Here is a 13,434-nt window from a genome sequence, read left to right as displayed (position 1 = left end):
ACAATCAACTTTAAAGAAACCCTGTTTCCACAAGTTTTTTTTTTCTCCTCACTCTCAAAAGCCATTATTTGTAAACCTTTCCCCTAGTTTCAGGGTTTTGCTCAACATACTGATTCCTTTTTCTTTTGTCTTTTTTTTTTAAGTTTTGTAATTCTTCCCTTATTTTTTCCCTTTCAGTTAAGTGGTTAATTTTTAAACTTCCCTTTTCTACACCTCTCCAACTTCTTTTGTTTCTTAGGTTTTTTTTTTCATTTTATGCACCTTTTTCTAAAAAAGATTTCCTTACCTTCCTCTCTTAATTAATATTTCACTTGCTATTCTAAACTTTTATTCTTTAATTCGTGGTCATTATAATTGAATTATTCTTTTTTTAGTGTCTTTGTGTTTTTCATAGAATTAAAGCTTCTACAATACCATGTTTGAATTCTCTCTTCTACCAAATTCTATTTTGCTGTCTTGTAGCTCTTTTCCTTTTTTCTGTCGTGACTCACTCTTAGAAACATCCATTTCTGGGAGAAGTAATGCAGCTACAGACCATCTGCTTCATGGTAGAAATTTCCCTGTGTCCCAAATGATTTGATCCAGTTCTTTTGCTTGCCTTCCCCATGATAATTTTCTTTTCATTTGCCAGAAAGTCTTCTCTCAGTATTCATGCCCTCCTACCCTTCTGGAGGCCAATTGTCCCCAAAAGCTCTGATTTCTCTTCTCCAAGGTAGAACACTATCCATGGAGGCACAATACTCTCTTTGACTAAAGCGGTCTCCCTATGCAATAAATCCCTGAACATTAGACCCATTTCAATATTCCCATAGCCCATTTCATATATGTATGTATATATAAGTGTGCATGTGTGTACATGTATGCACATGTGTGATATATCCATACACACATATACATATATATTTAACCCATGCAGTGTTCTTTGATGAAATCCCTTCCCCACATTGAGTAGAGATTTACCTATTTCTTTTCCCTGTTTCAATCCCTCACTCCCACATCTATCACTCTTCTGTCACCCTTCTTCTTGCTGAGACACTCCAAGAGTTACTTCCCTTTGATTTTTATCATGGACTTGATTGGGGTACAACATATTCCACTTTATTCTCTCCCTCCTCTCTCCCCCTCCCTTCCCCCTCCCATTCTACAACTTGGTCCCACAAAATACACTGATTCACCTGTTGGGATTGTTACAGGGCCTAGACCATGGTGTTTTAGGCCTGCTCCTCTACCATTAACTGTTCTAGTTCTGAAAATTTCACATTTATTTTTGTCCCCTTCTGAACTCTTAGAAAGAAATCTCTTAATGGTCCCTCTATTTTAATTTTTTTAAACCCAAAAGGTGTTTCTTTCTAGGTTGTGTTTTTTTAATAGTCTTTACATATAGAGAAATTTATTAACTTATGTTTTCCTTGATACATGTGTTTACCTTTTTTGTGTTTCTATTGGAGGTATTTGCAAATTAAAGAATATGTTCTTTCTGATTTAGTGGGAGAGGTGTTGTTTGTTTTTATATGAATGTTTTAATGCTTCTTTTTATTAGGCAGCCAGCTTTTTTCTTTGATAATTAGGCTTAGGTTGCAAGGTCATGTGGGATTGTATCTTGGGTTCTTTTGCTTTTCAGAATATATTCATTCATTCTGTTTTACAGTTTTGGGTGAGTGTGGAGTAATCTTGGGTTAGTTCAATTGTCTTTATATTTGAAGGTCTTTCTCCTACTTGCTTGAAAAATTTGGTTTTTGAAAACAGAATTGTTAAGCTTAACAACTATGAGTGTTGGGATCTGAAGCAAGCAGTTTTTTGTTTTCTTTGTGTTTTTTTTTTCACCTGGAGGCAATTTGTAGATCTGTTTTACTTTCTGTATTAAGAATTCTGTTCAAATCTGGCCTCAGACACTTAACACTTACTAGCTGTGTGACCCAGGGCAAGTCACTTAACCCCAATTGCCTCCCCCAAAAAACCAAACAAACTTAACAAAGAATTCTATGAAGTTTTCTTATGTTATTTCTTACATAAAGGTGTTCAGATTTTTTGACTCATCATGTTCTTCTGGAAGGCAAATGATCCTTAAGTTGTCTCTATGTACCCTAACTTTAAGACCAATGTGTTTTGTTTGCATAGATAACTTATCTTTTATTGATGTTATTGCCTTTTGCTTTTCTTCTTCCAGATTGTCCTTCTCTTCAGCATATTTATATTCCAAATGTGTTATCTCCTTCACTTCTTTGGAGAAACTCACCACCATGGATTCAATTTTTTAAAAATTCTGCTAATTATTTCTGCTTTGCAGATTATGAATTCTGCCCTTTGTTCCAGTCTAACTTCTCTCAAAATTATGATTTTTATCTTAAACCATTATGGAACATCTTCCTTGCTTTCTTAGGAATCCCCAAGGTTCTGTGTTTTAATTGAGTGTTGAGTCAATTTTCTTTCTCTTGAAATATTTATTTAGATGGGCTTGCAGTTTTTTTAGATGTCTTGTTATTCATCCTCCTTAATGTTTTGTCTGCTTGTTCTCTAGGTTTTCAGATTAATTTCCTCCCTCCTAAGATATTTGTTGGTTTTACGTTTTTTTCCCTTTATATTCCCCATTTCTCACTCTTTGACCAGTGATGAAGGGCTTTACCCCCAGAGCTGAACCTCAAAGCTGTCTTGGTTGCCTCCAACCTCGGGGATCTTTGCCCCAAGTAGCTTCTTTCTTTCTTTTTTAAAAATTTATTTATTTATTTATTTATTTGTTGGTTGTTTTTTGGGGGGCTGGGCAATGAGGGTTAAGTGACTTGCCCAAGGTCACACAGCTAATAAAGGTCAAGTGTCTCAGGTCACATTTGAACTCAGGTCCTCTGGAATCCAGGGCCGGTGCTTTATCCACTGCTCCACCTAGCTGCCCCACCCCAAGTAGTTTTTTAAAGACACAGAACTGGTCCTAACTGGATTCCAGTCCCCTTTTCTCAGGCCTGGTGCAGCTTTACACTGGCCCCTTGTCCCAGATTCCTCCCTACTTTTGTTCTCCAGCTGGACTCGGTCCATATCTGCTGATTTTTGCAGGCTTTGGGGAGGGTGGAGTGGGTATTTTGAAAAGGGTTTCTACAGCTTTGGGGTTCCTTAACCTTCCCAAAGATAAAATGAAAATATGATCTCCACCTCCCCCCACACCCCAACACTTTTCCCTTCCTAACATGTGGTTGAGCAGAACTGAGGTCTGCTACTTGTTGTAACAGGATGCTGGGGGAAGGGAAGGGCTTGTGTGTACTGGCAGAGACTGCAGAAGGAGGGAAATCCCTGAATAACTCCCAAAACACAAGCCAGTGCATGGGTTTGTGCACCTGTGGAAGTGTAGAAACTTGTGGGGGTGGCTATTGAGTGAGTACAGTGCGGATTAGCTCTCCCACTGTTAATTCTTAAGGTTGTTAACTTCGTTGGCTTTTCTTATCCAAAGGATATCACCCTAAATTCTTTACCTCTGGCCTCTAATTTGTCTTTGGATTTTTAAACTTTTTTTTTTTTTTAGGTATAACAGGTACTATACAAAAGTCTAGTCCTCCACTCTGTTGGTTACATGTCCCAAAGTTCCCCTAATTTCTTTCAAAGTTTAGCTTAAGTATATCTTCTACTGGAAGCATTTCCTACAAGCTGCCAGTACCTCAATTCATTACCTTGTATTTATTTCACATATATTTAGCTGCATAGTGGCTAAAGAGCCAATCTCAAGAGTCAGTAAGACCTAGGACCAAGTTCTGCTGCAGACATCTATGGGCTTTCTACCTCTGGGGCAAGTCGCTTAACCTCTCAGTGTCCCCAGACAATTCTCTAAGTGTCAGAGCAAATGTTAATTGGCATTGATGGGAGTTTTTTTCATTGTGAGTTTCCATATACAATGAAATCAAAGATCAGGTGTATGTGCATTTGTATATATGTTTGTGTGTATATATACACAGATACACACACACACATATATATGTATATGCATACAGATGTGTATATGTGTGCATATACTCATATGCATATAAAATGTTCATATATATAGATATACATAAACACACATATTTAGGTATATGTTTGTATATCTTTATATATGTATATAAATACATACATGTGTATATGCATGCATCTTGTATCCCCAGTAGAATGTAATCTTCTGGAAAGGGATGATTTCATTTTTGTCTTTGTATTTCTAGCACCTGGCACAATGTCATACATTTGGCATTTAATAAATGCTTGTTAATTGATTAATGGTATCACAGGGTTTACTCCAAGTACCTAAAGTCCTTCTGTAATGTTTCATTTTTGTGTGGAACTGAAGAGCTCCAGTAGGTTATACCCAGCTAGAAAAGCTTCAACTATAGGCCTAGCTACACATTTTTTTTTGTTTTATTTGGTTTTTTGTGAGGCAATGAGGGTTAAATGACTTGCCCAAGGTCACACAGCTATAAATGTCAAGTGTCTGAGGCCAGATTTGAACTCAGGTCCTCCTGAATCCAGGGCAGGTGCTTTATCCACTGTGCCACCTAGCTTCTCCCCTAGCTACACATTTTTAATGGAGGACCATCTTAGCTCAATTTGGAAAGGTATGTCATTGAAAGGTTGGTCTGAGGTGATGAATCCCTCAGTACTTAAAATATTTGTTATAATGCGATATTTCATGAGTGAAGGAAACTTGTTGAATATCAGTGATAGTCAGGGGTTTGTAGCTCTGGAGAATGAATCATTACATTTTCAGTGTGAACATTCGCACCTCAAAAATCTGTAAAGACTACAAATCAGCAAATGATTTATTATCTTGTTAATTGTCTAGACTTATGAAAGTGATGAAGAAAATGCTAATGATACAGATTACACTTAAAAGTGTCCTGTGTTTTGGAGAACTGGTTATTAAACATTTCCTGGAATCCCCCTAGATGAAATAATTGTTTGCTTTCTGATTGCTCTATCAGGCAAAAAGAACATTAGGTTTATAGCTGGCCTTTGGAAATATAAGACTGCATAGAGAGAATGACCATAAAATAAAGTCTCTTTCTTATTTCTATCTCCAAGTGCCTCTTGTTCAGTCATTTTTCAGTTGTGTCTGACTCTTCATGATGCCATTTGGGGTTTTCATGGCAAAGATTCTGGAGTGGTTTGCCATTTCCTTCTCCAGCTCATTTTACAGACGAGGAACTGAGGCAAACAGGGTTAACTGACTTGCCCAGAGTCACACAGCTAGGAAGTGTCTGAATCCAGATTTGAACTCAGGTCTTCCTGACTCCAGGTCCAGCACTCTATCCACTGTATCAATCAAGTGCCTTAAGAGGCTACTAATGTAGCTTCAGTGTTGGCTAAGTCTGAGGATGGAGATGCTAAGTATTTCAGTCACTTCACTAAAACTTTGACTGAAATGGAGCCATATGCTTCATTATCCTCTGTACTCCTGTACTCCTGACTCTCTTCCCAGTCTATAAAGCCTACAAACCTCTCTGCCCTGGAAAATCACTCTAGCCCTAGACTTCACATGTTGGAAATGCCCTCTGCTCTCCTTTGGCCCCTCCCTCCAATGACCGGACTCCTCTTACAACCTCTGTTTTAAGGAGGATGCCTAGGCTACCCATGCCTTCATTCCTCTTCCGGCTGCAATTCCTGACTCTCCTCCTAGATTATCTTTATAATGCCCCAGTATCTGGTTCCTTTTTTCCCACTACCACCTCCTACCCCCATTTCAAGTATTTTTTGTTTGTTTGTTTGTTTTTTAATGTATCATTTTCCCTAATAAAATCGAAGCTGCTTGAGGACAGGTACTTTCTGCTTACATTTGTTAGCACCATGCTTAACACAGTGCCTGGAAATAAAATAAGCAACTAATAAATGCTTATTGACTTGATTCTTAATATGAAATTGAATAGACATAAATCACATGATCATAATTTAGCACTAAAAATAAAACCTTAGAGGTTATCTAACACAACTTCCTCATTTTATAGACTCAGAAGCCCAGGCTCAAACAGGTTAGAAGGTTTGTCAAAAATTCTAATGCAAAATGTAGAATACTACCGTTGGGTTTTTAAAAAACAGTTTCACCTTGTATAAATTGATACATATTGAAAAAAGGCAGAACTGGGACAATGGTGCACATAGTGGCTACAATTACATAAGGAAAGACAATGTGGAAAAAGGACCTGAATTTTGGGTCACTGCGATGACCAATTTTGGTCAGGGAGAACTGATGAAGGAGCATATTTCCTTCCTTTCACTAGAAAGGTGGGGGAATATATGGGAGGGCCATCTTCTGTCATCCTGATGTATATCTTGCTACTGGACCCAGATGGCTGGAGAGGAGAAAGTGAGGCTGGTGACCTTGCACAGCCCTGCTTCACTTAAATCCAGTTCACTGCAAGTCATGACATTACCTTCCTGATATTATGGTCCTCTTTGAGAACAAAGGACAAAGAACAAATGGGGGGGAGTGGAAAGAAAAAAAAAGAACAAATGGAGGAATATGGGTGCAGGATGATGTAAAGCATTGTCAGACATGGTTGTTTTGTTGTAGGTTTTGCCCAGTTGTTTTTCTTTGTTATCAGGGAGGGTGTTATATGTGATATGATTACTTCATTGTCTCCTTCATTTCTTTAAGGAGCTTAAAATTTGGGGGGGGGGGGTCGGGGTAATGAGGGTTAAGTGACTTGCCCAGGGTCACACAGCTAGTAAGTGTAAAGTGTCTGAGGACAGATTTGAACTCAGGCCCTCCTAAATCCAGGGCTGGTGCTTTATCCACTGTGCCACCTAGCTGCCCCCCTCCTTCATTTCTTTACCAAAAAGTTCTAAATATTTCAAACCTCCACAAACTCCTGTTTGACTTTTTAAGCTCTTCAGAATCTGTCACCAGCTCCCATTTCAGACTTATTAAACATTAATAACCTTGAGACACTCTATGCTCAAGTCAAGGCAACAGATCAACCAGCATTTATTAAGCACTTGCTCTGTGTCAGGAAGGGCATTTACGTGGCTCAGCAGATAGAGTGCTAAGTTTTCAATCACGGAGACTCATGTTCATGAGTTCAAATCCAGACTCAGATACTTACTAGTTGTGGGACCCTAAGCAAGTCATTTAACCCTGTTTACCTGTTCCCTGTGTATAAAATGAGCTGTGAAAGGAAGTGGCAAACCACTCCAGTATCTTTACCAAAAAAAGCCCAAATGAGGTCACAGAGAGTCAGACATGACTGAAATGACCCAACAACAATGTGTCAGGTTTATTATGTTAAGCTCTAGGAATATAAAGAAGGCAAAACCAACCCTAATTCTCAAGGATCTCATTGTCTCATAGAGGACTCAACTGGAGAACAACTAAATAAATCAAAATATATGTCTGTGTGTAGGTATGTGTGTATATACATTGTGTGTATACATATACTTATACACATTTGCATACATACATATATATGTGTATATATATATATATATATACATATGAAGATTATCTCATATAAAAAGTACTTGCAAAGAAGTCAAATTAGTTTGCTTGCCATTCTTCATATAAATTCTTTGTATCTTCTATCTCTTATTTCTATGATTTTTCCTAGGCTTTCCATCAGGAGAAAACCTATCCTAATCCTTCAGTTGCCACTGACCTATCCCTGAAAATTACTTTGTATATATTTCATATTTATTTATATATGATACTATAGAATTAAATATGAAATATATGCAAAGTAATTTCCATCTAACACAAAGTTTGGAACATGGGAGTTATGAACTGATCCAAATATTTAGGAGAGCAATTTGGAATTATGTTCAAAGGGCTATGAAACTGCATATCCTCTGATAGAGCAATACCACTACTAGACCTGTATCCCAAAGAGATCCAAAAAAGAGAAAAGGACCTATTTGTACAAAAATATTTATAGTAGCTCTTTTTGTGGTGGCTAAGAATTGGAAATTGAGGGGATGTCCATCAATTAGGGTATGTTAGAATAAATTATGATATATGGTTGTAATGGAATTCTGTCATGCAATAAAAAATGATGAACAGGATGGTTTCAGAAAACCCTGGAAAGACTTATATGAACTGATACAAAGTGAAGTGAACAGAACCAGGGTAACATTATACATAGTAACAGCAATATTGTACAATGATCAACTGTGAATAACTTAACTATTTGCAGCAACACAATGATCCAAAACAATTCTGAATAATGAAAAATGTAATCTGCCTCCAGAGAAAGAACTGGTATCATCTGAATACAGACTAAAGCATACTTTTTTTTCCTTCCTTCCTTCCTTCCTTCCTTCCTTCCTTCCTTCCTTTTTTCTTTCTTTCTTCCTTCCTTCCTTGCTTCCTTCCTTCCTGCCTTCCTGCCTTCCTTCTTTCCTTCCTTCCTTTCTTCCTTTCGGTTTTCTTGCACAGAATGACTAAAATGGAAATAATTTACATGATTGCACATATATAACCTAAATTTGATTGCTTACTGTCTTGGGATGGGGGGAAAAGGAAAGGAAGGGAAGAAAGGATAGAATTCAGAACTTAAAACAAAACCCAATAAATGTTAAAAATTGGTTTTATATATAATTGGGGGAGAAATAAAATATTATTTTTAAAAGGCACATAGTAGGTGATTAATAAATGTTTGTTGAATGAATAACAAATGGGAATTCAATAGCGAAAATATATACATACATATATGCATATATGCACATATATGTATATGTATACATATGTATTAGGGAATTTCTGTGATATAGAAACAAAGCATCAGTTAAAGGTAAAGTCAGAATCACAAATCTATGATGAGATCAGTTTAAATCCTACTTCAGACACTTACTAGCTGTGTGATCCTGGCAAGTCACTTACCTGCTCTCTTACCCTCAATTTCCTCATGTATAAAATTGCAATAATAATACCTCACGCCATTATTTTGAGGATATAATGTAAAGTTCTTTGCAAATCTTAAAGCACTATGTAAATGCTGGTGATGATTATGATGATGGTAACGACCTGTTCATATGAGGAAGATCCATGTGTTTTCCTAGTCTGAGTTCAATAGGAATAAACAAAATTGGTGGCTACAGCAGTCATTTCAACCCTTAATTGAAGCAACAATATTCTCACTGCACTCTATCCTGATTGACCCATGGCTAAAATATTGCATTAAGTTGTGGGTGTCACATTTTAGGAAGAATTTGGACAAGATGGAATGTTTTAAGAGGCAAACAAAATATTGACAGCACTGAAGACCACACCACAAGATAATGGTCAGTAGCAAGAACAGGGAATGTTTAGATTGGAGAAGAGAAGACTTACTAAGAGAGAGGATAGCAGTCCTGTGAAAGAGGATTAGTCTGCTTGACTCCAGAGGGTAGTACTTTTCAAGGATGCAAGTTACAGAGAGGCCAATTTAGGTTCAGTTTAAAGGAAAAAGAAATCCTAATCAGTAGAGCATCCCAACATGAAATGTACTGCCTTGGGAGGTAGTGAGATCCCACTCACTTAGAGGTCTTTAGGTTAAAGGGGGATGACGCCTTATTGAAATGTTATAAGGGGATTTTGGGGGGGGTATGGATTGTATAAGAGAGCCTCTGTAGTCTCTTAAAATGTGACATTCTATGATTCTACTTCTGCTTCTTCTTCCCTGAATTCACTCTTTCTGCCTAAGACTTTACTGATTTACACCTCAGGATTATCTTTGAAACTTGTCTCTCTTTCACATTCAATTATTTATCCTGATAATCCTACCTCTGAAATCACTTTAGTGACCACATTCTTCCTTTTCCTGCTGCTACCACTATAGGACAGACCTTCAATGACATCTGCTTGGACTATTAATAAGATCTCCCTGCAGGTTTTCCCACCTCAATCAACTCTCTTCTCTCTACAACCATTCTTAATTCTGCTACCAGAATATACAGCTCATATCAATTCCATGCCCCCAAATCCTCATTGTCTCCTGAATCAAATTCAGACACCTTTATCTGGCATTGAAGGCCTTCCACCACTGACATCATCCTACTTTTTTAGCTTTTTCTCACAACATTGTCTCCCATGCATTTAGTGCTCCAGCCAAACCTGATGACTCTCAGTCCTTTGAATTCACCATGTGCTTTAAAACCCCTGTATCTCAACTGTGCCTGGAAAGCCCTCATTCCCCACCTTTAAATTCTGAAATCTGTGATAAAATAATGGGATTTGGCAGATGCCCAGGGGCCCCACCTGAAGACTGATTTAGAATTGATTGAATTGGGTGAGACTGAGAAACTGACTGAGAACCTACTTAAGAATGAATAAATTGAGACCACACCTGGCTGGCCCTGAGTAGAGTGTTGTTCTCAGAAGTTGTACCTACTTAAGGCTGATTAAATCGAGACCATGTGTGGCCCAACCTGAGCAGGGTGCTGTTCTCAGAGGCTGTGGACTACTATGTCAACAAGAGACCACCTTCAACCAATCAGCTTGAAGGACCTCCCCTTTGGGGAGGGAGAGAGGAAGTAGGAAGCAGAGGCTGGCTTGCTGGATCTTCCTCTTTTTGTCTGGAACTGGCTTGGTGGCAGCAGACAGAGAAAAGGAGGGTCCCCCTTTTTGTCCAGGACTTTGACATGGTGGGGAACTTCATGTGGACTGCTAGGAAAAGCAAGGGTAAACTAGGGTTTTCCATTCTCTCTCTTTACTAACTTCTAACACACTTTAATATATCCTTAAAATCCTAAACTCTTGCTGAATTTGTCAGTAAATCTTAGCCAGTTTCCCCCAAAAAACTGGGGGGTCAGATTAGGACCCACATTATATTTTAGACACCACAAATCCTACCTATCCTTTAAAACCTAGCTCAAATACCACTCTACCTAAGGAGACTTCTTCACTCTCCCTATTTGATAATGACCTTCCTGCTCAGGCTTTGTAGAATATTTTGTTTTCAAACTCTCTGATGTACCCATTATGTGCTCTTGTGCATTATGGTTCTCTATACGCAGGTAGGTTGTGGATCAAGCTAGGAAGATCTGAGTTCAAAAACATCCCTGGGAGGTAGGTGCTATTATCATCCCTATTTTAAGTTCAGGGAAACTGAAGGAAAAAAAGATGTTAAGTGACTTGCCCAGGGTCACACAGCTAGTAAGTGTCTGAGACCATATTTAAACTCAGATTTTCCTAACCTGACCCACTATGCAAATCAAATGAGATACTATTTATAAAGTGTTTAACTCAGTGCCTGGCACCTAGTACTTTAATAAATGCTTGTTTCTTTCCTTCCTTCTATTTTGGTTTTATTTCTCTACCAGATTTTTTTAGTCTAATAAATTACTATTCCTTGAGGAAAGATGCTGTGTCTTATTTAAACTCTGTATTTCATCCAGGGCCTAATATAGTACTTTGCCCTAATATAGAACAGTAGGCCCTTAATAAGTGGTTGTTGTTGAACCTGATGGAAGAGGTGCATAGCATCAGAAGCCATGGTCAGCAGAAACTGTTTTCACAGTGAATGGGGAAGGAAAACTAGACCTAAATGAGGTGACTTATCAGCTCAAAACAACAGTATCTTCAAGTCCTGAAATGGTCTTTTTTTGCATGTGCTGACGATACTCAATATTTTTGGCAGATGAATTGCTTGTCTCATCTCTCAGGGAGGGCTTTGCCTGTAGAAAATATAAATATCCTGCAGTAGGGCAACCTGGCTTTCATAAACCCACTGGGAAATAAACATGCAGTTTTGCTTGATGACCAACATGGACACAAATAAGCTTCTATAAACAGAAAAGGGAGGAAGGAAAGCACCAGACTTATAAGTTCATTTTAGACTTTCTCCTCCTGGAATTTAGAATCTGTATACACAAAAAGCATTATTCAGTTATAGCCAAGATTAGTCTTAACAGAGGAAGAAAAGGGCAAGTGCTTTCTTCCCTGTGCTCCAGCAAAATTTGAGAAGCATTTAAAAAATGTCTATTGTAAATGCCTCTAACCAGATATTATGCTAGCATGAAGGACTCATCAGACAAGACCCAGTGCTTACCCTCAAGGAGCATACAGTCTTCTAGAAGATTATGGCAGGTAAACAGATGAGAACAGATGTGACTATAGGAGGAAAAAGAGAGCATTAACAATTGGGGAAGAGAAGGAATGTCAGGAAAGGTTTCCTGTGTGAGTGATGGTACGTGAGGCGACACTTAAAGGAAGCTGAGGCTTTCAGGAGGTAGAGTTGAGGAAGTTGTACCTTCCAGACATAGGAAACATCCCCATTCGAAGGCACGAAAGTGGGAGATAGAATATAAAGTTCAGGGAAGTCCAAATAAGCCATTTTGGCTAGAATTTAGAAGATGCAAAATTGGGTAATGTGAAATCAGCCTGAATATAGGTAACCCAGAGTCAGATTGTCAAGGTTCTTCCTCCTTAACAGAGGAGTTTCTATTTTATCTTAGAAGCCACTGAAGAACCTTAGTGAGGAGGGTAGGGAAAGGATCTCTGTATTTTAAGATTATTTTGGCAACTCTGTGAAGGATGTATTAAAGAACAGAAACTCAGGGCCTAGAATCCAATTAGAAGATCTTTTCCATGGTCTAGGTCAAAGATGGTAAGGGTCTGAACAAGGTTGGTGGCCATGATAATGCAAAAAAAGGGAATGGATGTAAAATCTTATGGAGGTAGACTTGTCAGCCGAGGGAATATGTGGGAAAAGAGAGAAGAAAAAGAGGATGACTCTGGGGTTTCAAACTTGTGTAACTATGTAACAGATAGTAAAGTTTGACAGTGGGATGGTTGGTTGGGGTGGTAGTGGAGTTAATGAGTTCCATCTTGGAAATGTTGAGTTTTAGTGTCTATAAGATATTTAGTTGGATATATCTAAAAGGCAAATGATGATGTGAGATATTGAACTCAAGGAAAGATTGGTACTGTATATAGAGATTTGGGAGTCATTTGTATAGAGGTAATCATTGAACCCATGGACATTGATGAGTTTCAATATTCATTCATTCATCCAACAAGCTTTTATTTAGTGCCTATTATTTGCACTGAAGATAGAAAGAAGGAGAGGAAAGGAGGAATAGGAAGAGAGGAAAGACACAGAGGAAAAGGGAGGACAGAGAGAAAACCAGGACAGAGCATTAGGGGACTCTCCTCTTCAGGAGTCAGTACATAGATGATGATTCTGTAAAGTGAACTGAGAAGTGGTACCTACAACAATATGGAGCCCTTTATAAACCCATATTTGTTTCCTTTTCATAGTCGAGTAACCCCGCTATGACAAGGGATTGGCAGGAACAAAGGAAGTGAGTGCCCCAGCCGTGTATCCATGTTCAATAGAGCTATGCCAAGGTTATAGCCATATTGGGCACAGTCACCAGGGATTGCCTAAAAGGTAGATATCTGGGAAGAAAAGAAATTTATAACAACACCCCTGAACTAAATCCTAAAATAAAGGGATTTTTAATGTCTCTAGTGCCTCAGGTGGGAATTGCACAGAAACATAGAATCTCAGATTT

The sequence above is a fragment of the Dromiciops gliroides genome, chromosome 3 (assembly GCF_019393635.1).
Source record: "Dromiciops gliroides isolate mDroGli1 chromosome 3, mDroGli1.pri, whole genome shotgun sequence".
Classification (NCBI taxonomy): domain Eukaryota; kingdom Metazoa; phylum Chordata; class Mammalia; order Microbiotheria; family Microbiotheriidae; genus Dromiciops; species Dromiciops gliroides.
Note: the sequence above shows the minus strand (reverse complement) of the source record.